The 18,609-nt window shown below is 37.8% G+C and overlaps 1 long non-coding RNA gene across 1 annotated transcript; it reads right to left on the bottom strand.

The window, feature by feature from the left end:
- Positions 1 to 257: 257 nt before the first annotated feature.
- Positions 258 to 16,885, bottom strand: LOC121492468. The gene is made up of 3 exons (XR_005988242.1): positions 16,828 to 16,885; positions 2,734 to 2,849; positions 258 to 315 (listed from the first exon to the last, which is right to left on the bottom strand). It is a non-coding gene; the product is annotated as an uncharacterized LOC121492468 (long non-coding RNA).
- Positions 16,886 to 18,609: the final 1,724 nt, after the last annotated feature.

The raw sequence follows: 18,609 nt of genomic DNA, 5'->3' as shown, positions 1-18,609 counted from the left end.
CGGGGTGGCTCAGTTGGTTAAGTGTCCAACTTTTTTTTTTTTTTTAAGATTTCATGTATTTATTTGAGAGAGAGCATGGGGGGTGGGGGCAGAGGCAGAGGAAGAGGGAGAAGCAGACTCTCCACTAAACAGGGAACCCTCATGTGGGGTTCCATCCCAGGACGCAGAGATCATGACTTGAGCTGAAGGCAGATACTTAACCGACTGAGCCACCCGGGCACCCCAAGTATCCAACTCTTCATCTCAGCTCAGTTCTTGATCTCATGGTTGGGAGTTCAAGCCTTGCATTGGGCTCCATGCTGGGCTTGGAGTCTTCTTAAAAAAAAATAAAAGGTAGAAAAAGTTAGTTATATTATTGTGAAATGTCAGTATTCTGGGCCTATGGAGAATATTAAAGAGTGTCCATGAAAATGAGGTGGGTGGGCCTTAGCAGAATGAAGTCCTCCTCCACCATGGTGGGAAGTCAATATCTAAAATTAATTTAAAAATAACCCTTAAGAGCATTGTTTAGAAATATGGCTGCAGGGGCGCCTGGGTGTCTCAGTCAGTCAAACGTCTGCCTTCAACTCAGGTCATGATCCCAGAGTCCTGAGATCGAGCCCCACATCGGGCTCTGTGTTCAGTGGAGAGCCTGCTTCTCCCTCTCTTCTGCTTGCTGCTCCCCCTGCTTGTGCTTTCTCACTCGCTCTTGCTCTCTGTGTCAAATAAATAAAATCTTTTAAAAATATATATAGCTGTAAATTTGGGTAAACAGCTAAGAGTTTAGGATAGTTGCCTGGAAAAAAAAAAAAAGGATAGTTGCCTGATAAACGAGACTGGAAGTAGAACAGGAAACTACTGTTAGAATTGTGAGCCTTTTAGTATTATGTCATTTATTTATTTATTTATTAAGATTTTATTTATTTATTCATGAGAGACACAGAGAGAGGCGGAGACACAGGCAGAGGGAGAAGCAGGATCCATGCAGGGAACCTAATGTGGGACTGGATCCTGGGACTCCAGGATCATTCCCTGAGCTGAAGGCTGATGCTCAACCTCTGGGCCACCCAGGCATCCCATATTATGTCTTTTTAAAACTATAGACTTAATATTTTTTTTTTGTAAGCTCTATGCCCAATATGAGGCTTTGACCCTGAGATCAAGAGCTGCATGCTCTACTGACTGAGTCAGCCAGGTGCCTCTAAAACTGTAGACTTTCATTGCTTTGGAAAATAATAAATAGTATTAACAAATACCTTTCTAGGTTCCTTGCTCTCTTTGCCTGCAAATAAGCTTTAAATCTCCATAGTCTGCTTTCTAAAATCAGGCCTCCTCCTGCCTTCTGATCTCATTTATCAGCCCTCTCGCCCCAGCCTCACACATCCTGCATGCCAATCACTCACTCCTTTCAGAACATGGATTGAGCACCTACTATGAGCTAGTGGATGTAGAAAGATGAATAAGATACCTTCCCCATCCTCACTGAATGGTCTAATGGCAGAAACAGATGCATAAAAAAATAAGCATTTCCACACATTTGATGATTAAATAAGAGTATGAACAATGGCCTATTCTATGGGAATCCAAAAGAAAGAGCAACACTTTGCTGAAGTTTGTCTCTTACTCAGAGCTCCATGCCCTTGATAATGGTGATTTGTGTGTTTGGATTTTTTTGTTGCCTTGCAAAAGGACAACATGAGACTTTCTCTTACTGGTCCTATCCTCTCCTTACTCCCAGAAACAAAGGCTTTTCTTTGTTGCTCATCAGTCACTTTGTCCATTGTGCTCTGATTCTTTTTTACTCAGCAAGCATTATAAGATAATTAAGAGCTCCAGCTGTGGAATGGAGAAGACTCTGGCCTTTCTAGATATGACAGGGCAGGATACATATCTGCTTAGTGTCTAGTTACTTCATTTCTTAGATGGAAAGTAAGACCACTGATAAGATTGTATTATTTTGTTGTTGTTGTTTTTAGGATTGTATTATATGAGAGAATTCATTTTAAATGCTTGAAACATAGTGTTTATTATGGTCATGTCAGTCTCTCCTATTGGATACATTCTTGAGGGCAAGGATTGTGTTTCATTCAACTTTTTATCACTGATGTCTAGTTCAGAACTTGACCACTGCCAGGCACCTACTTGCTATGATGGTATAGGAAGAAGGAAAAGGGCAGTCTAAGAAGATTTAATAGAGACTATGGGAGCTGAACTAGTGTTAAAGTTTTGATAACATCTAGCCATTGGAAGTGGCCAATGCAAAAAGTCTGTAATTGGGAAATAGTATGTGGGAGCCAGTGAGGCAATCAGCTTGCTTACAGAGAGGATGTGTGGGGTTAGTGGGAGATAAGGTTGGTATATGGGATAGTTGTGAACATGAGCAGGGACAGAAGTATTTAGACCTGAGATGGTTAACAGGGATTCAGTAGGCACTTAAGCAAGAATAATGCAACAATACCAATACTTAAGGAAGGTTAGAATGTAAGTCAGGAATGCAAGGCTCCTTCCCACCCTCTCCACACCTGATGAGTCACACAGTTGGTATGGAGCTAAGTGAAAAGCTTGCATCTGAGTTTAAGCAGTGAAAACAAACAAACAAACAAAAAAAAAAAACAAAAAATAGATGAGTCAGTGGCTACCTATAAGGACCAGCAGAGGCAAGCAAAGATAAATTTGAAAAGAGCAGATTTAGAAGAAAACTGGGAAAGCAACATGCATTTTTTTAATTCAACACTTACTGAAAAAGATACTTACTGAGCTATTATGTGCAGAGCGTTGCTGAGTACTGTGATAAATACAAAGAGGCCTGTCTCTTCCAGTAGAGGCAATACACAGAGGTACACAGATCTCCAAGTGCAGGAAGGAACATGCTAATGCCAGGAGAGAAAGAGAAGATGAATAAAGAAGAGAGCATTTTAGACCAGTAGTTCTCAAACTTTTTGTTCTTAAGACCCCTCTACACTCTGAAAAATTATTGAGGACCCCAAAGAACTTCTGTTTATGTGTCTGTAGATAGTTATATATTTGAAATTGAAATAAAAATGTTAAATATTTACTTAGGTAAATAGGTAAATCTAAAACCCATTACATGTTAACATAAGTAACATTCTATGCAAAATATATTTAAAAATAGGTAGTAAAGGGACACCTGACTGGCTCAGCGGTTGAGCATCTGCCTTCGGCTCAGGGCATGATCCTGGAGTCCAGGGATCGGGTCCCACAGTTGGACTCCTTGCATGGAGCCTGCTTCTCCCTCTGCCTCTCTCGCTTTCTTTGTCTGATGAATGAATAAAATCTTTAAAAAAAATAAGTAGTAAGAAGAGTTGTTCTGTTTTACATATTTGCAAATCTCCTTAATGTCTGGTATATAGAAGACACCTGGATTGTAATAGATGCCTTGCTATTCGTTCAATTGTGATATGTTCTTTGGTTTGAGTATTTGAAGAAAATCCAGCCTAAAACAGATATGGAGTAGGAAAAGGGAGGAATTCTCCTTGAATGGGTCTTGAGAGATTCTCAGCAGTCCTCCTCGATCCATATTTCAGAATTCTTTTTGTAGACGGTTATCAGTTATTTAACCTTCCAGCTAGGATCCATTTTTAGGTGACTACCCTTATTTCCAAGATCAGTGGCGGCTAAGAGAAAGGAAGTGGAACCTGTTGGTTATTTTTTAAATGATATTCCTCCCCGCCCCCTCCCCCCCCCCCACAAAACACGTATGAAAGGAAAGTTGCCCTTCAACTCCTATCCCTCAGCCACTCAGATTACCATGCAGGAGGCAATCAACATGCCAGTTTTTTGGTCTTTCCCACCAGAAATATTCTGTGTCCATATCAGCATATGACATACAATAGCCAGTTAAAAATTTGTTCACATATGCATACAAAACATACATTATTTTATAATGCCGCGTATTACAGATATGGAATAATTGTTTAATTTTCTTTTTTTTTTTAATTTTTTTAAAATTTATTTATGATAGTCACAGAGAGAGAGAGAGAGAGAGAGGCAGAGACACAGGCAGAGGGAGAAGCAGGCTCCATGCACGGGGAGCCCGACGCGGAATTCGATCCCGGGTCTCCAGGATCGCGCCCTGGGCCAAAGGCAGATGCTAAACCGCTGCGCCACCCAGGGATCCCTATTTCTTGCTAATTTTTCTATTGGAACATTGGTGTTACTGATTTGTAGAAACTTTATATAAGAAGACAGTGCTGGAAATGGGGGATTCTGGCAAGTGTGAAGATACATAGTAGAAGGCAGGCAAATATGGGGCAAAGTGTCCATATAAGGAATACACTGAAAGGGGAGGTGAAAGGATGTAGAAGACCAGCCTTTTCTATTTCACATATTCCATAGGCCTGTGCTTCATGGGCATTGCTGACTGGTGTGATCTCCAAGCTGGAGTTTGCAGGGTAACTGACTGAGGTTCAGGAATAAAACATTAGAACTTATATTTAAATTTATTTTTTACCTAAAAACAGGAAATTAATTTTTACTAATGTTTAATATATGGAATACCACTTGCATCTTTACTCAGTCCCAAGGTCAGAGGGTTACATAAGGTGGCAGGTATCCAGGAATAAGAGCAAGAATTTAGGTGTCACTCTTCTGTGTTTGCTCCTTTTTAGCACATTGTGACATATTGTACAATGGTAAAGAAAAAGATTTATCAATTATAATATCTAGTGTTAACTATGCTAACCTCACAAAAGGGGTATTGGTGCCCTGCCAAGACCCTCTTTCCTCATCATTGCACCCATTTCCCATATGCTGTCAATTCTTGGCTGCTAAGGGCTCATAGCTGTACCCTTCTGCCTGGGAGAATTGCCCTGAAATGAAGGGGGGGCTACCAAATCAGAGAGATTAAACACTACTGCCTCCCTCCCATCCACACCTCAGGCAGCCTGTAGCTGATGACTGAATGTAATTCTTGCTTTCTTTCCTCGAGGTGGGATGACTTCCTGGCAACATCCATACTCTTGGAATCAGACTGAGGATAAACTTCAGCTGGAACCCACATCTTTGCCTAGACCTTTCTCCTGCCCTATTCTCTCTTCCTCACTGCCTTACAGGATTCATCTTAACATCATTTTCTCAAACAAAACAAAACAAAACAAAAACCACTGGAATCCTCATCTTGGATTCTGCTTCTGAAGGAACTGGCCTAAGACAATAAGCATATAATTTTAAAACAGTCACACAAAAAAGACAAGAATTAAAGGTCAATAAAAGAAAAAAAGCAACAACAACAAAAAGCAGAGCTAGATTTTTCTTCCAGTACAGTCTCTTCTTAGCCAACATATGTTATAAAAATGGCAGTTTAATGGGATCTAACAAGTCAGCTAAAAGAATTAGCAACTATAAAGAAGACTATTTGAAATAGAGATTTCTATCTTCTCTAGGAAGTGAATCTTGCCATTAGTAACTAGAATTTTTTGAGATAATTAGTTAATAACTAAAACACTGTTAGCAACGTATTTAAAAGTGCATGCATCCAGAATATGAAACCAAATCTCAGCCATCTTTTCAGTGATGTTTAAAATTATGGGACATACAGGGTGCCTGGGTGGCTCAGTTGATTAAGCATCTGACTCTTGATAATCAGCTCAGGTCCTGATCTCAGGGTCACGAGTTCAAGCCCCAAGCTGGGTTCCATGCTGGGCATGGAGCCTACTTAAAAAATAAAATTAAAAAAAAATTATGTGACATGCAACACTTTATACAATTTCACATTAAATTAAGTGATAAATGTTTAGAATTCTAAGATTTATTCTGAGTTTTCTTTTTTTTTTTTTTTAATTTATTTATTTATGATAGTCACACAGAGAGAGAGAGAGAGGCAGAGACATAGGCAGAGGAAGAAGCAGGCTCTATGCACTGGGAGCCCGACGTGGGATTCGATTCTGGGTCTCCAGGATCGTGCCCTGGGCCAAAGGCAGACGCTAAACCACTGTGCCACCCAGGGATCCCTATTCTGAGTTTTCTTAACAATGAAAGACAAAACAAAAATAGCAACAACTAAAAGAAACCTATTTACTACAATGCTTATATGTTATTCCTTCCTGCCACAGTTAAAATAGCTAAAATAATTTAAAGAATTTCTAAAGAGACAAACATTCTTCTAGGTACCATTTACCATACACTAAAAAGAATATGCCTAGAGAATATGATGGAAAGTTGAAGAAACAAGTGTTAGAAAAAATTATCTAGTGTGGGGAGGTTCCTATTTATTTAGATGAAAGTAAATGTCTAATAGGTCTTAGCTTATGCTATTTGTTAAATTCTGAGTCAATAATGAAATATAGAAGAACCATTTTCTTAAGCCATTAAAAGAAAGATATCCTAGAAAGATTATGTTTTTAATAATAAATGACTTCTTTTTTTTTTTTTTTAATTTTTTTGTTAACTTTTATTTATTTATGATAGTCACAGAGAGAGAGAGAGAGAGGCAGAGACATAGGCAGAGGGAGAAGCAGGCTCCATGCACTGGGAGCCCGACGTGGGATTCGATCCCGGGTCTCCAGGATCGCGCCCTGGGCCAAAGGCAGGCGCTAAACCGCTGCGCCACCCAGGGATCCCTAAATGACTTCTTTAATAAAAACTTTTCATGGGAAAACAAAACTGATTTTTTTTTTTTTTTTTTTTTTTTTAGTGGAGCAACTGACTTCACTAGAATAAATGAATTTTCTGGAATGTGGTTACAGTGCTAATACATATGAAATTAAAATCCTGGTTGCATCTTTAGGGAGATATAAAACAAGAAAGTTCGAACCAGACCATATAAACTTCTACAGGATATCATCAATCTCATTACTTTAATAAAAATAAGACTTAAAATTTTAGTGTAAGCCTTCATAATACTTAATTATGTAGAGTGAGTATAAAAATTTTTCATACAAAGTAGAGAGGTTCAATGATTTTTCTGTGGCAAAATATTTAATAGAGTTGCCAGAGTGAAGAGAAATTACATGCTTTCTTTGTACCAAAAGGAAAGAGTTTCAAATTTCCTGCTTTTCTTGTGCTGACAAATGGCTTTCTGTGAAATGCAATGTTGGCAAATATTCAGCGGAACAGAGAAAAGGAGCACTTGATCTGATTATTTCAGGTAACAGTGATATTTTACCAATGAATGGAAAAGTAATTTTTTGTCAAAAGCATGTATAATTTGAAAACACATGCTTGGAAATGTTTCTGTTGTATGATTTTATTGCTGAAAATGACTTAAGTTTTTCACCTATAAAAATTTAAGTGCACTGAAGTTTAGACATTATTGTCAAACTTGTTTGAAAATTTTCTAAATGAAGAGTTACAGTAGATTTTTAATCTATTTGTTAGATATAAATATGCAACATCTTCTGATTGCTCTTATGGAAGATGGAGAATTCTATTGGAATTTCACAGAAATCACCATAATTAAGATTTAGAATAGGAAAAAGGAGTATCCTTATTTTGTACTAATTCCTTTTGAATCTTACTACCTTTTTGAGGTATGTTTTTCATGTACAATAACATTAAAACCAAGAAGTGAAATAAATTTAATGTAAAATCACACAAATATCTTCATATCGAAGATGTTAAACCAAGATTTTAAAAACTAATGAAATTATTATTAATATTTTTGTTGAGAGCAAAATATTTGAGAAACATTAATAAGTGAAAATTATTTTAAAGATCTCATTCTTTAAAAATCCTTATTCTGTGTGAATTTTATAATATAAAGAACATTGCGGGGGATCCCTGGGTGGCTCAGCGGTTTAGCGTGTGCCTTTGGCCCAGGGCGTGATCCTAGAGCCCCGGGATTGAGTCCTGCGTCAGGCTCCCTGCGTGGAGCCTGCTTCTCCCTCTGCCTGTGTGTCTGCCTCTCTCTCTCTCTCTATGTCTATCATAGAAAGGTAAAATCTTAAAAAAAAATAAAATAAAATAAAATAAAATAAGGAACATTACTATCGTGCATGTAATTTATTAATTAAATACTGGGAATGGACACTTAATCATTTTTTATGACATGTACAGTCCACAAAATTTGGTGAATAGTAAGTACTACATTGACAGAATGCTTTTTATTCTTTAATCAAACACTCCATGCTGATACAATTAAGTATTTTAATTGCATTCTAAAATAGGTGAATATTAAAGATTTTATTGATTTGAGAGAGAGTGTCAGAGCACAGAAGTTGGGGGGAGAGAAGCAGAGGGAGAGGGAGAAGCAGACTCTGCTGAGCAGGGAGACTGATGCAGGGCACGTTCCCAGGACCCTGAGATCATGACCTGAGCCAAAGGTAGATGCTTAACCAACTGAGCCACCCAGGCACCCCTAGAAGTGAAAATTAAAGATTTAAGAATAAAAATGTAATTTTCAAGTTTTTTCCTGGCCAATCTGAAACTATACATGGAGTAATTAGTGTATGGAACTCAAACATCCTTTCTGTGATGGGAGAGGTTATTTATTTATTTATTTGTTTTGGGGGGGAGCACCTGTGAGCCAGCGAAGGGAGTGGCAGAATGAGGAGAGAGAATCCTCAAGCAGATTCTCTGCTATGCAGGGAGCCTGATGTGGGGCTCCATCTCAGGACCTTGAGATCATAAGTTGAGCCAAAATCAAAGAGTTGGTCTGTTAATTGACTGAGCCACCCAGGCACCCCCGTAATGGGAGAGTTATATTAACAGAGCAAACATGTTGTCTCCTGCATGGTGGATTGGGAATTGTCAAAATCCAAAAGAGAGCCAAAAGAATTAGGCCGCATAGGAGCCGTGGCCTTTTACACATTAATTCTACTCAATCCCTATTGAGTAGCGCAGCGGTTTAGCGCCTGCCTTTGGCCCAGGGCGCGATCCTGGAGACCCGTGATCGAATCCCACGTCGGGCTCCCAGTGCATGGAGCCTGCTTCTCCCTCTGCCTATGTCTCTGCCTCTCTCTCTCTCTCTCTCTCTCTCTGTGACTATCATAAATAAATAAATAAATAAAGTTAACAAAAAAAAAAATTAAAAAAAAAATTCTACTCAATAGAGAAAGGTGATTCAATAGATGTCATAGTCTTAACAATACACCAAATAGATAGATCACTCTTGCATTCACATGAATGGAGAGAAGACCGCAGCATCTCCCCTAAAACTTCCCAAAGAATAGAAGCTTTTGCAGACATTCTTTCTTACCTTATTGGCTGGGGCAAAAATGTGTAAGAATGAAAGAATGAGTTCCCTGAAAAACAATCAAAATTCTAAAGGCAGCTGTTTACAAATTTAATACTCAGAGATCAGGGATCCCTGGGTGGCACAGCGGTTTAGCACCTGCGTTTGGCCTAGGGCGCGATCCTGGAGACCCGGGATCGAATCCCACGTCGGGCTCCCGGTGCATGGAGCCTGCTTCTCCCTCTGCCTATGTCTCTGCCTCTCTCTCTCTCTCTCTCTCTCTCTCTCTGTGTGTGTGTGTGACTATCATAAATAAATAAAAATTAAAAAAAAATACTCAGAGATCAGGAGCTTTCCCATAAATAGAAAAGACCCAGTTAGAACATAAAATGAATAAAAGTTCTCATTTCCCTTTTTTTTTTTTTTTTTTTTTTTTTTAGTTTTCATATACTTTTTAAAAGATTATATACTCAGGGACAAACCTAAGAAATGTACCAGACCTGTGTGAAGCCAGCTGGAGGATATTGAAGATGATTTGAGTATGTTTTCGAGAGTAAGCTCAGTTGTCCTTCAGGAAGGATACCTAGATACCCTGGATTATATCAAATCATTTAATGTAAATCCATCCTAGACTCATGTACCTATCCCTTAAAGCTTGGCAATTTTATGTTTATATGTGCAATTGTTTGCTTAATCTCTATTTCACTTTCTGGATTTCATAGTATCTGTAAAAACAGATATATACTTTAGTTACATTTATATCTCCAGTATCACTCCTGGTATAATAGGCACTGAATAAGTATTTCTTGAATGAGTGATGAATGAATGACCAAGATGGTAAGACATATATTGTGCTTGGTTAGAAAGACTTAATATTATAAAAATATTCTATGTAAATTACATTGAATATAATAACAATCAGAATATTGGCAGCATTAGTTTTGGGGAACCTAACAAAATGTTATTAGAGTTCATCTAGATTCTGGAGATGGGAGATGGTGATAGTTGCACAACAATGTGAGTGCCCAATGAAACTGTACACTTAAAAATGTTTAAAATGGGGGATCCCTGAGTGGTGCAGCGGTTTGGCGCCTGCCTTTGGCCCAGGGCGCGATCCTGGAGACTCGGGATCGAATCCCACATCGGGCTCCCGGTGCATGGAGCCTGCTTCTCCCTCTGCCTGTGTCTCTGCCTTTCTCTCTCTCTCACTGTGTGCCTATCATAAATAAATTAAATTAAATTAAAAAAAATGTTTAAAATGGTACATTTTAGCAGAATAAAAAAATCTGAGGATAGACAGAAAAAAATTTTTTTATTTATTTTTTAAAGACTTATTTAAAAAAAAAAAAGACTTATTTAGAGAAAGAGAAAAAGCTAATACAAGCAGAGTGAGGAGCAAAAAAAGAAGGGGAGAGAGACTCTCAAGTAGGCTCTATGTCCACCATGGAGCCAGAGGCAGAGCTCTCTCTCACAACCCTGAGTTTATGACCTGAGCCAAAACCAAGAGTCAGATACTCAACCAACTGAGCTACTACCCATATGCCCTGGAAAAAAAAGCTTAAAAAAAATTAATAGACGATTAATTAGTCTTCCCAGAAAATAAAATTTATTGTAAAGGTGCAGTACTTGAAGCACTTGCAACCAGATAAATCAATGAAGCTGAGTAAAGACTCTAGAAAAGAGTAATATTTATATGGGAATTTAGTACATAATAAAAATAACATTTCAGAATGAATACAAAGGTTATTCAACATTAGTTTTGGAAAAATAGGATAACCAAGAAAGAAAAAGACTGAATTTAAATTATCTCACTTTAGAAAAATTATGAAATTTGAATAGGTGATTCACATTCATGTAAAACAAAAAAAAGAAAAAAACCTTGAAACAGTACAAAAATGTATACATGAAAGCGTGAATTACCCTCCCATTATCTCCCCATTTCTCTTTCCAAAGCCAATCCTGACAGTTGGTTTCTTGGGTATCTTTCCAGAGATACCATATGCCACATATGTATATGTTACCTGTTTTTGGTAAATATACAGGAGCATACATTTCTTCCCTTTGCTTTTCTTTTTCTTTTTTTTTAAACTTAGAAGTAGGTTGTAGTTAATTCCACATTAGTACGTAGAGTTGCCACCCTTTTTTTGTTTTTAGTTACATAAAATAGTCTTTTGAAATAATGTATGTATATTCATTATGTAAAAATGACAGAGTTAATATGCAAAGAGCTCTCACAAATCAATAAGACAAAAGCCTGAATAAAAATTCATAAAGAATGTGAATATATAACAGGGAAAAAATAAACATTTGGAGAAATGCTTGCCCTTATAAATAAATAGGGACACCAGAGTGGCTCAGTGGTTGAGCATCTGCCTTTGGCTCAGGGCGTGATCCCAGAGTCCTGGGATCGAGTCCCACCACAGGCTTCCTGCATGGAGCCTGCTTGTCCCCCTGGTTATGTCTCTGCCTCTCTCTCAGTGTCTCTCATGAAGAAGTAAATAAAATCTTAAAAAAAAAAAACCCTTATAAATAAGTAAATACAAAATAAAACAATAAAAATAATCTTAAGAATGAAGCATTTTTCACTCCATAAAATATGGAAAAGTTCAATAATATCCAGCCAGTATTGAGGATGAATAGGGAAGCAGGTACTCTCATACCATTAGTGGCGCTATAAATTAATATAACCTATCTGGAGGGCAGTTTGACATCTATCAACACAAAGAAATCCACAAAGGTTTACTCCTCAATTCTACTTCATATTAATGTATAAAATGTATATATGAGGATGGTCAATGTATCACTAATTTTTAAAAATTTAGCAATAGGGCCACCTGGGTGGCTCAGTGGTTGAGCGGCTCAGGTTGTGATCCCACCTAGGGTCCTGGGATGGGGTCCTGCATCAGGTTCCTGCAGGGAGCCTGCATCTATTTCTGCCCGTTTCTCTGCCTCTCTCTGTGTTTCTCATGAATAAATAAATAAAACCTTAAAAAAACAACCTAGCAATATCTTAAATGTACAAATAGAATACTAGTTAAATTATGCAGAAAATACAATAATAGCCATTAAAATTAAGTAGATCCTTCATCATATACATTTTTAAATGAAGAAAACTGTACAGAACTCAATATATATAGCTCATTATTATTATTATTCTTTATTTATTTGAGAGAGAGAGCATGTGAGCACCAGAGGGGGAGGGGAGAAAAGGGGGAAGAGGTTAGGGGAGAAGCAGAACTTGCTGAGCAGGGAGCCCAACTGTGGGCCTCAATCCCAGGACTCTGAGAGCATGACCTGAACCAAAGGCAGATGCTTAATTGAGTCACCCAAGTGCCCCTAGCTCATTTTTATTTAAATTAACTTGTAAAAGGATATATATGCTAGTGTATACATTTTATTTTTTAAAATATTTGCATTTATTTGAGAGAGAGAGGGAGAGTACATGCACACAAGCAGGGAAAGAGGGAGAGGGACAGACTGACTCCCTGCTGAGCGCCGGGCCTGACACAGGGCTTGATGCCAGGACCCTGAGATCAATACCTGAGCTGAAATCAAGAGGGAGATGCTTAACTGACTCAGCCACCCGAGTGCCCCTAGTGGTTACATTTTAAAAAGTCCAGGGGTGCCTGAGTGGCTCAGTCAGTTAAGTGGCCTACTCTTGATTTCAGCTCAGGTCTTGATCACAGGGTTGTGAGATCAAACCCCATTTCGGGAGCTCATAACCTACTTAAGATTTTCTCTCTCTCTCTTATTCTGCCCCCTTCCTTGCGCTCATTTGGACTCTCTATAAATGAATAAATATAATAATTTAAAAAATAAATAAAAATTAGGGCAGCCCTGGTGGCCCAGTGGTTTAGCGCCACCTTCAGCCCAGGGCGTGATCCTGGAGACCCGGGATCGAGTCCCACATTGGGCTCCCTGCATGGAGCCTGCTTCTCCCTCTGCCTGTGTCTCTCTCTGCCTCTCTCTCTGTCTCTTACGGATAAATAAAATCTTCAAAAAAAAGTAAAATAAATAAAAATGAAAAGTCTACAGAAGGATTGGTCAACAGCAGTGGTTACCTCTGAACAGTGAGATTATTTCAGAGGGGGAGTTGTTTTTCCTTTTACATCTCAGTTATGTTTTGATTTTTTGTGTAACTATGAGCAAGTTTTTTATTCATTAATGATAAACTTATAACAATGTCAATACAATGGAGTGACTGCATAAGACAGCTACATTAAAATGTCATGTACCCAATCAAAAATCTTTGCTGTAGTTCCCTTTTAGAAAAGCAAAACCTCTAAGCTCTGAGAACAGTATCTCTATACAGTGTACAGTAGCACATGAAAACTTGCTATTCCAGATATTGGATGTGAGGGGAGATTAGACCCCATTGTTAAAGGAAAATCAAAGTGTAATTACAAAGTATTGAAATATTTATTTGTAAATTTAAAAAGATTTTTATCAAAAAGTTGTTTTGTTTTTTAACAGTCAACTGATTTTATTTATTCATGACACAGAGAAGAGGCAGAGACATAGGCAGAGGGAGCCTGATGCAGACTACTATCCTAGAAATAGCATATACAGAAATAGAACAAATCTTTTTAAGAAATGCCAAACTGTATCAGAATTTGTATTGAACACTTATTTGAAACATTTATATATTGAGAACCTTGAGAAAGATAGCATATGTAAGTTAAGATTTCACCAATATTGCTAATGATATATTTGCTAGGTATAATTTTGGAAATTCCCATCACTGTATTATTCATGTTCTTTTTTTGAATATGGTAGAAAGGAAGATCTGTGTAAATCTGGCAATGGGAAAATTAATTTCCAGTCTGGTAATACATGGTAGCCTTTTATAGTTTGAACTAATAATTATTAACATTTTGGAAGTCTTCATCCTCATTGTTTTGTTTTAGACCTGGAAAAATGTTCTCTACCTCTGCTCAGTCCTTAATCAGATGAGATTTTTTTATTAGAGTCATAAGCTCCAGTAGCATGAGAGATAATGCATTTCTTTCCAACTGTTTTATAGTTTTATAGTTATTAGGGTACTGATTTATGGGATTTTTTTTCCCCCTGCAATCAAAGTGACCTTAAAGTGAAGTATTTTCAAGTTCAGGACTTGAAGGACACTTGCATAGCAGAAAATAAAATGCTTTGAAAAATCTGGATAAATTTAGGTGAAAGTCAGAAATTTCAGTTTGTTCAATTTACTCTAGAAAAAAACTGAAGTTATTAAGTACATGTTATTAAATGCAATAGAAGTAGGTTTATATGCACTTTTGTAAACATCCTTTTTTCTTTCAAACCTAACTATGATATATAAGGATTATTATTTTTGAGGCAGGAGAAATTATTGTTTTGTATTTATGTCTTTCAGTAAAATGATGTCAATTTGAATGTTGATAAATGAAGGTTATTTGATACACAGTAGTTTATGCTATTGTACGATTATTAGTAAACATTAGTGATACATGATTTTCATTGTACTAATTGAAATGAAGTAAATTGTTATTGATTTCTCTTCAGTTCAGAAAGTTCAGAAAGAAAAAAAAAGAAAAAAGAAAGGTCAGAAAGAAAGATGTCATTCTTAAGGTTGTTATAAATAGTACTTTGAAATTGATGGTGCAGTTATCTATTAAACCCATAGTATAATTTTTATTATAAATCTTCATCACTAACAATAATTTTTTTTTAAGATTTTAAAATTTTATTTTGGGGAGCATGGGTCGGGGGAGGGACAGAGGAAGGTGCCCCTTTCAGTGTATTTTTTTTTTTAAAAGATTTTATTTATCCATTCATAGAGACAGAGAGAGGCAGAGACACAGGCAGAGGGAGAAGCAGGCTCCATGCAGGGAGCCTGACATGGGACTCGATCCCGGGTCTCCAGGATCACACCCCAGGCTGCAGACTATACTAAATCGCTGCGCCACCAGGGCTGCCCTGTATTTTTTTTTTTAATAGAAAATTGAAAATGCCCATTAGTGGGGCACCTGAGTGGCTCAGTCAGTTGGGCATCTGACTCTTGGTTTCTGCTCAGATCATGATCTCAGGGTTTGAGATTGAGTCCTGAGTCCGGTTCCACCCTGGCCATGCAGTCTGTTTGGGATTCTCTTTCTGCCCTTTCTTTCTCTTTCTCTCTGTCTCCCTCTCCTCTGCTCCATCCCTCTCTGAAACAAAACAAAACACTGAAAAATAAATGTTCTTTACCAGTTTTACAAATATGAATCACACAATTATTGATCTAAATGGTGAGGTTCTGTTTTAGACCTTCCTTCCTGGCATAGGAAGCAGGAGAGGGGAGGAGAGGGGAGGGGAGGGGAATTCTAGCATGTAGTATCTATAAGTTTCACAAAGCTATAAACCCCGGAAATGTTTTCACTGCCTCATTTCCCAATTCTTTTTTTCCCTTTAAAATAATTAAATCATTTAATCATTTATTAAAACTTGACTACTGCCCCTACCACATACACTATTAAAATTTATTTCGTAAAGGGAAACAAGACACCCATGGCTTTTTTTTTTCTACCATCATCCTGAATCCTGCTGGTAGCATTAGACATTGTTGATCTCTTTGTTCTTCTAGGAACTCTCTCCTCCTTTTCAGTCTGGATTTTAGTATTTCTTGCTTTGACTTCCTGTCTTTACCTCCTCCTTCCTTTGCCCTTGGCAGGACGACAGTAATTGACTCTAGCATTCTGTTAAAGAAAACTGCCAGCCCAAAGTGGTGTCATTTAGACTAGGTTCTCAAACCCAGGCTTGATACCCGATCTAATTGCAGTTTGTTTGTTTGTTTTTTAAATGATTTTATTTATATTAGAGACACACAGAGAGAGACAGAGACACAGGCAGAGGAAGAAGCAGGCTCCATGCAGAGAGCCCAACATGGGACTCGATCCTGGGTCTCCAGGATCACGCTCTCGGCCGAAGGCGGCGCTAAACCGCTAAGCCACTGGGGCTGCCCTCTAATTGCAGTTGCATCTCCTCCAGAAATGTGGCTTTCACTGGTCAGTTGGGCAATTTTTCTTTATATCAGCACCAATGAATCTGTCACGTGGGTCCTCTCTCTTCCCCCCCCAAAACTATGAAGTAATCTGCATAAGACACCTTGCTTTTGTACCCTAGCAAATAGTCTCTCCTGAAACAATCCTTTTCTTTTGCTAATCACTTCTTGTCCCTCCCCACCTTGGAGTGCCTCTCTACTTGCTAGGTGGGGTGCTGTCCAATTTATTAATTGTTTAATAAAGCCAATTAGATCTTCAAATTTGCTTGGTTGAATCTTGTTATTTATTAGCTCCTATTGAGAGAATTTAAATTCTTCACAACATAGCCCTTCAGCAAAATACTTAGTTGATTGGTGTTTGTCCTTGAGATGAAACATGTTATTAAGGTTGCTCCAAAAGCAATTATACCTCTTTCCAGGCCTTTAGATTTCATTGGATCAAATTTGGCCTGGAGCCTACCACTTCTAAACTTTCAGTTAAATGAGATAATTACTTTTATTTTTAAAAATCACTTTGGGTGTGGTGCCTGAGTGGCTCAGTGAGTTAAGCGTCTGCCTTCAACTCAGGTCTTTCCACGGTCTTGAGATCAGGGCTAGCATCGGGTTTCCTGCTCAGCAGGGAGCCTGCTTCTTGCTTTCCCTCTGCCTCTCCCCCTGCTTGTGCTCTCTCATTTTCTGTCAGATAAATAAAATCTTAAAATTAGAAGAATACATACATACATACCGTTTGGGGTTGCCTGGGTGGCTTAGTCATTCAGCTCTTGATTTCAGCTCAGATTATGATCTCAGGGTCCTGGGGTTGAGTGCCATATCAGACTCTGCACTCAGCAGGAAGTTTGCTTTTCTTCCTCTCCCTCTGCCCCTCCTGCGCATGCATGCTCAAGTGCCTGCTCTCTCTCTAAGATAAATAAATAAATATTTTTAAAAAACCATTTTGACTAAGGTTTCTGATACTTCTGTTTATGTACATCAGGCTCTATGTTGTGCTCACACATTTCTTTGAATACATGTTTTATGTAGTGAATTAGTACTAAACTCCAAAGATTATTGATATATCTGCCTAAAATATGTTAACTAGTCCTTATGCCTCCTTTACAGTTCGTTTTCAAGATGTTATTTTACAATGTATTATTGGGTTTGAACTGATAACACATTGATAATTGGTTGGAATTCATATTTGAGCATTAATGTTATTCAATTTTATCAATATTGTTATTTGGAATAAAAAGCTTGTAATAGCCCAAGGAACATAGTCTTCAATTGAATTATTGTGGTTAGGTACAGTATATACTCCTGACAAGGTTTAAAACATTGTCTCATTTTAGCACAAAGCTTAGAGGAACAGTAGTAACAAAAGGAAAAGGAAGGACTACAAGAAATTACTGACCATGAAGAACAATATTAGCAGATCTGTTGTCTTTTTTTTTAAGATTTTATTTATTTATTCATGAGAGACACAGAGAGGCAGAGACCTAGGCAGAAGGAGGAGCAGACTCTCCATAGGGAGCCTGATGCAGGACTCGATCCCAGGACCCCAGGATCGTGACCTAAGCCTAAGGCAAATGCACAACCACTGAGCCACCCAATTGCCCCAGATCTATTGTCTCTTAATTCTTGCTATTAATTTTCTTAAAATAGATCATTTTTGTTTATTTCAATACAGCAACAGTTTTTAAATAATTAAATAGCAATAAACTCCATTTAAAATGTCACAAAATGTTCACTATAGAACTTTTTAACATTCTAGTATAAGTTGCCAAAGATACATACAGGCAGGGAGCCAAAAGAGATAATTAAGACTATGAGATGATGAAAGATCAAACTTAAAATTATTTGTAGAGGTTAATTTTAAAAGTCTTGTTCTATCTTCTTACAATCCTATGGTGATAGGACAGAAAATATGTTCTTGATGTAAACACAACTTTCTCTTTGGATCTGAGCTATTACAAAACAAAACAAAATTTGTCCTGTTTTTAAAAATTATTTTGTGTGAGGGGTGCCTGGATAGCTCAGTTGGTTAAGCATCTAACCTTTTTTTTAAGATTTGATTTATTTAATTCATGAGAGACACACAGAGAGAGAGGCAGAGACATAGGCAGAGGGAAAAGCAGGCTCCAGGCAGGGAATCCAGATGTGGGACTCAATCCCAGGACTCCGGGATCAAGCCCTGAGTCCAAGGCCACCGAGGGCATCCTTTCGAATCTAACTCTTGATCTCAGCTTAGGTCTTGATCTCAGGGTTGTGAGTTCAAGCCCTGTGTTTGGCTCCACGTTAGTCATGGAGCCTACTTAAAAAATGAAGAAATAAAATACATAAAAATTATTTGTATGTGAGAGCTCTTTAAATTTCTATGAGAAAAGGAAACAAATGGTGTTGGGGAAGAGGATAGGATATTGTCTTATTTACTCATTTTTTGTTGGCTGCCTGCCTCTATGTAGTCACATGTAATTACAAAAAGACAAGAAGGGGTGCCTGGGTAGCTCAGTCAGTTAAGCATTTGACTCTT

This window comes from Vulpes lagopus, chromosome 6 (genome assembly GCF_018345385.1).
Source record: "Vulpes lagopus strain Blue_001 chromosome 6, ASM1834538v1, whole genome shotgun sequence".
Taxonomy (NCBI): Eukaryota; Metazoa; Chordata; class Mammalia; order Carnivora; family Canidae; genus Vulpes; species Vulpes lagopus.
The sequence above is the reverse complement of the archived record's forward strand: the minus strand, read 5'-3'. Positions and strand labels throughout refer to the sequence as shown.